We start from the raw sequence: 6,723 nt of genomic DNA on the forward strand, positions 1-6,723 counted from the left end.
TTTGTTCCAAGTCCTTAGTATCCAACTTCAAACCTGCAAATCAAAGACACACCCAAATAAACATAAAGAGGAATAAATAAAAATGATAAAAAAAAAATGCTACCTAAACACAAATCCCCGGTAGCGGTGCCAAAAATTTGATGGTTTTTCAAATGATGTTGTAGTTGTGTTAAAAACTGGGTTCTTTTCAGACTTGTGAAGGAAATAATTTTTAGACTTAATAAAAAATTAAAGATAAAACAAATTAAATTCAAAGGTGATGTAAATATTATGGAAAGACCAGGGGTTAGGATTTCACCATTCACCAAAATTCATGTGATTCAATAATAATTATTATCATGCAATTCTAGACGTTATAATTCAAATCAAAAACAATTGTGATTCTAATCATTGCCTAAATCAGATTTTCAAAACATCCATTGTTAATCGCAAGCATGAAATATCAAAAGCAATAAACCAAGCATATTTCATCAAGAGAAAACACAATTAATTAATAAAAATCATTTATTCAATTTTCATTCGGTGCAATTAATCAGAAAAGGATTGCATAAATAAATTTAAATGAATTTGACCACATAACTTTTGGAACAATGGCTTCCTCCATCACCCCTGGGATTGGGTTTAGCTCCTCATCCCAAAAACACACTCACAAGATGTATTCATGGCTAAAATAGGTGTTTTTATTGATGTATATAAGAGGAAACAGGAATTAGCAACGCTGTAGAAGTGTTACAGCGTCACTGTTACAAAGGGGTAAGTGTTTTTGAGACTGCTGTAAACGATAAGCCTTTACTGCTGTATAAGAACGATACTTGTTCTGCTTTTAAGACTGTCGAAGAACGACGGACTCTGCGAGTCTGTTCTTCGTCTTCTTCTTCCTCCTCGAGCAGCAGCAACAACAATACCTCCTGTAACTTCTTCTTCTCGTCTCTCGTGAACTCCCAACTCTCTCCTAAGGGTTTCTAAAACTTTCTCCCCCTCTTTATGACTTGAACCAACTCTTATATAGTCCTCTAATCCCGAAAAATCTCTACCGAATCCGCGACTTTTCTTTTTTTTTTCTTCTCTGCGTTGTTGAGAGAATATCTCTCTTGTGATCTCCCTGTACGCGTTTGTTAGCTATAAACTTGCCACCAAACTCTTATCAAGACTTGAACAGGACCAAATAAAACAATCACTAGCGTGAAACTCTCCCAAATATTCCTCACAAAATCTTCAAACTCAACAGAAGCGTACGTGTCCTGTTTGGACTTTGATCACTTCTCCCAGCCATTCCAGCCCAATTGGTTGGGTCCAATCGATTGTAACAGACCTATTGAGTCTTGTAGAATCCATACGTACCAAATACATCCACTGAATCTCCTAAAATCACGTAGAAATTCGATCTCCAAATCTGCTCCTCGCTGCATGCATTTTCCCGCCAAAACTTGTATTTGAATTATGAAGATGACCTCCCCTTATCCAGTTCCGGTCTCCCTTTAGCAGATGCCTGGAAATGGGTCACCCCTTAGTAATTAGGTTACCCCTTATCCAAAGTGAGAGTCTGTATAGTAGTTTTCTCCCACGGACGCAAAAACCATTTTTTTAGCCAATTTCGCCGCAAAAGCTTATTTCTCCAAGAATACCTACAGGGACATAAAAAGCCATAATAAATATAAAATCGAGCACTAATAATATATACAATTGAGATTATATAAGACACAAAAATATGCCTATCACTCACTAATAATATTTTTGATTGTGGTGGTTGTAGTAGTAAAGATTCGAACTCTAAGACTTGTTAAGATTAATTTTAAAGGAATAAAATCGAGAGTTACTGGGTCTAGGATTCGTCCAAACTCATATCAATAGGTTCAATTGTTCATTCTCAAACAATCATCGGTCGACAAATAAAACAACATCGACTCTTATTCTTGCCAAGGTAGATTCTCCAAACATTAATTATAAATCGTAAGCATGGGACATCAAACATCTAAGCAAGCATGACCTATCTAATAAAATAATAACTAATTTTTTCAAATCATAATTCTATTTTAATTAAGTGCAAAAGTCAAATAAAAAATAAAACAAATTCACCCAAGTATGAAGTCCGGCTTCCTCCGTTGTCCCAGTGATGGGGTATAGCTCATCATGTTGTTGGAAACACGCTCAAAAATCATTATTATTGCTCAAAGGGTGTTTACAAATGATGAAAAGGGAGAAATAATTAAAAACCGGGTTTGTAACAATTATATTTGTTACAAACCAGAGAACTACGACCCTCGGCTGTGGGTCGTTACCACTGTAGCATATAAGACTTCCTTGCGACTGTCGTATCCAATGTAGCATAAACGACTGCTTGTGTGGGTCAATGTTCTTCGTTCTTCACTGTTTTTCTGCTGCTGCTGCTGCAGATTTCTCTGCAGCAATTCTCTCGACTCTGTAGCCTCCCCCAATCACTCTATATCCTTCTAGGATTCCCAGAAACTTATTTATACCCATAGCGACTCCAAATCTCTCGAGTAAATGCAAAATATTTTTGATTATTCTCCATGCAAGGTACGGGTATTTTCTTCCTTTTTTATCTCCTCACGTGCTCTGCTGGTATTGACATGTTCCAATTACTTTGATACACGACTCTTGAATGAATTGAACTCCATCCAGCCACATGCTACCACCAAGAATATCTCAACAAAATACCAAAAATATCTCTCGAGAATATTCTTTTACTGTTTCAACCAATCTCCACGTTGCAGCCATATTTGATCAATTCCAACACACATACCTTCCCTGTTTGAATGAAACAGGTCATTCTGCAACCAATTCCGAGCAAAAATCCGATTAAATTTCAGCCAAATCACTTCCACAAATACACGCAGATACAGTCAAACCCGTGAACCCTGTTTTCTTCGGATCAAACTATCCAGCCAACCTGGATTGATTCTAAGACCCTTACCGGCCATGTTTCACCTAATGGAGTTATCCCAAACAAGTATAGCCATTAAATCTCACTACAAAGCTTCGAATTCTCATACCCTAATTCTGGTCCGTGAAGAACAACTTTCCCGCCAAAACTGTGTTGCTTCAGATCCATGATTCTAGCAAACCCAGCCAAATTTTATGAATTCCATCAATCATACCAACCCTGTTAAGCTTTAACAGACTCACCCAAGAAGTTTCAGCGATTGAATCTCATTATTCACACCACAAACACAAACCTTAATTTTGTTCCGTGAAGTTCAAAATTTCCCGCCAAAACTCAAAATTTGAATTGTTGAAGATGAAGTGCCCCTATCCTGAACTGGGGTGCGAATAGCAGATGCCTTTTGGGGTGACCTTGAGTTCCCCTTAGTAATTGAGGTTCCCCTTATCCAACGGTGAGAGTCCGAATAACACGTGTCCTCCGGGGTACAAAAACCACTTTTCGAGCAACTTTCTCCAAAAGAGCTTATTTCACAAAAACACCTACAAACAAGTTTATTAGTGATAGAATGAGTCTCAGCTAATGTATTTATGGGTGAAAATGTGTCGCACTTTCGTGCTCATCAAATTCCCCCACACTTACATTTTGCCAGTCCTCGAGCAAAACAGAAAACTGACCCGCTACACAGCTGGTCATATAATAAGAGACATAGAGAGACCCAATACACAGCTGGTCATAATTTTTTTTTTTTTAAGACTCGCTACACAGCTGGTCATATAATGCAAGAACAAAGAAAAGACCCGCTACACAGCTGGTAATAACCCTAACAATCATTTTTTTTATATAGACCCGCTACACAACTGATCATTTTTTTTTTGGAGACCCGCTACACAGCTGGTCATAACATGCAAGGAAATTCCTGAAAAAGAAAAGTAAAACGTTAACCACTCCCCCACACTTAAACATTACATTGTCCTCAATGTAATTGAGTCATCCAATGCAAAATTTAAGATGGGAAATCCATAAGATGAAAAAAAAAGTAAACGAAAATATAAAAATAAAAATAAAATAAAATACACCTACTGGAATGTACAAAAAAGGATCCCCAAAAATTAACAACCTGAAAATTTGGGGATCGACCCAAAATACAACATTTGTAAATGACAGCTTCACACTTATGTTATAACGATGCGGAGACACTGAAACTATCAAAAACAAAGATTTACCCCTAAACCAAGTTTTTACTGCACAAGGAAGTGCGTAAAGAACAAAATATGGGGATACTATTGGGACTGAGAAATTGTCAATTGGCTCATGCACGGTATTAGAAACAGGGGCGTCCTCTGGGTATTTGGATGCAAAGTATTCCAACAAAATTTTTGAAGCACATAATTCTAACCCTAAATTAGGTAAATTTTGGAAGTCCAGGGAACTAGAAACAACCTCTAAGTTGGGTGAAAGATCTTGCGAGATAGGTTCTTCTAATAAATTAGACGAATCATCTACACAATCATTCACGGGGTCATCTATATATTCAGTATGGGACAGAGAGTCACTACATGATTCATCATCATCATCAGCAAATAATCTTTGACATTCAAGAACTCTCAATCTTTGTTCCAAACTAGGTGGTGTGTGTTTATAATACTTCTCGTATATCTCTAAAGGAGATTCTTCACTTACCACATGTGGATCAAAAACTCCATACCTTTGCCTCTGCATGTATTCACCAAGCGTCATCTCAGATGAGGATGCATGCTGATTTGAATTTCTACGCTTATATTCTTCCAATGTCATCTTAGATGACGTCTCCTCGGAAGAAGTCATCATCCTCAAAAATTCCCTGAAAAGAAATACAAAAAGAAACACATAAAAAGGAAAAAAAATAATCTAAAATAAAATGAAAATACTGTACAAATAATAATAAAAAAATAAAAAAAAATAAACCTAAAAATTAATCTAAAAACAAATCCGCGTCGGCGGCGCCAAAATGATAATATTTTTGATTGTGGTTGTTGTAGTAGTAAAGATTCGAACTCTAAGACTTGTTAAGATTAATTTTAAAGGAATAAAATAGAGAGTTACTGGGTCTAGGATTCGGCCAAACTCATATCAATAGGTTCAATTGTTCATTCTCAAACAATTATCGCTCGACAAATAAAACAACATCGACTCTTATTCTTGCCAAGGTAGATTCTCCAAACATTAATTATAAATCGTAAGCATGGGACATCAAACATCTAAGCAAGCATGACCCATCTAATAAAATAATAACTAATTTTTTCAAATCATAATTCTATTTTAATTAAGTGCAAAAGTCAAATAGAAAATAAAACAAATTCACCCAAGTATGAAGTCCGGCTTCCTCCGTTGTCCCAGTGATGGGGTCTAGCTCATCATGTTGTTGGAAACACGCTCAAAAATCATTATTATTGCTCAAAGGGTGTTTACAAATGATGAAAAGGGAGAAATAATTAAAAACCGGGTTTGTAACAATTATATTTGTTACAAACCAGAGAACTACGACCCTCGGCTGTGGGTCATTACCACTGTAGCATATAAGACTTCCTTGCGACTGTCGTATTCAATGTAGCATAAACGACTTCTTGTGTGGGTCAATGTTCTTCGTTCTTCGCTGTTTTTCTGCTGTTGCAGATTTCTCTGCAGCAATTCTCTCGACTTTGTAGCCTCCCCCAATCACTCTATATCCTTCTAGGATTCCCAGAAACTTATTTATACCCATAGCGACTCCAAATCTCTCGAGTAAATGCAAAATATTTTTGATTATTCTCCATGCAAGGTACGGGTATTTTCTTCCTTTTTTTATCTCCTCACGCGCTCTACTGGTATTGACATGTTCCAATTACTTTGATACACAACTCTTGAATGAATTGAACTCCATCCAGCCACATGCTACCACCAAGAATATCTCAACAAAATACCAAAAATATCTCTCGAGAATATTCTTTTACTGTTTCAACCAATCTCCACGTTGCAGCCATATTTGATCAATTCCAACACACATACCTTCCCTGTTTGAATGAAACAGGTCATTCTGCAACCAATTCCGACCAAAATTCCGATTAAATTTCAGCCAAATCACTTCCACAAATACACGCAGATACAGTCAAACCCGTGAACCCTGTTTTCTTTGGATCCAACTATCCATCCAACCTGGATTGATTCTAAGACCCTTACCGGCCATGTTTCACCTAATGGAGTTATCCCAAACAAGTATAGCCATTAAATCTCACTACAAAGCTTCGAATTCTCATACCCTAATTCTGGTCCGTGAAGAACAACTTTCCCGCCAAAACTGTGTTGCTTCAGATCCATGATTCTAGCAAACCCAGCCAAATTTTATGAATTCCATCAATCATACCAACCCTGTTAAGCTTTAACAGACTCACCCAAGAAGTTTCAGCGATTGAATCTCATTATTCACACCACAAACACAAACCCTAATTTTGTTCCGTGAAGTTCAAAATTTCCCGCCAAAAACTCAAAATTTGAATTGTTGAAGATGAAGTGCCCCTATCCTGAACTGGGGTTCGAATAGCAGATGCCTTTTGGGGTGACCTGGGGTGCCCCTTAGTAATTGTGGTGCCCCTTATCCAACGGTGAGAGTCTGAATAACACGTGTCCTCCGGGGTACAAAAACCACTTTTCGAGAAACTTTCTCCAAAAGAGCTTATTTCACAAAAACACCTACAAACAAGTTTATTAGTGATAAAATGAGTCCCAGCTAATGTATTTATGGGTGAAAATGTGTCGCACTTTCGTGCTCATCAAATTCCCCCACACTTACATTTTTCTAGTCC

Source organism: Papaver somniferum, chromosome 1, assembly GCF_003573695.1.
Source record: "Papaver somniferum cultivar HN1 chromosome 1, ASM357369v1, whole genome shotgun sequence".
NCBI classification, from domain to species: domain Eukaryota; kingdom Viridiplantae; phylum Streptophyta; class Magnoliopsida; order Ranunculales; family Papaveraceae; genus Papaver; species Papaver somniferum.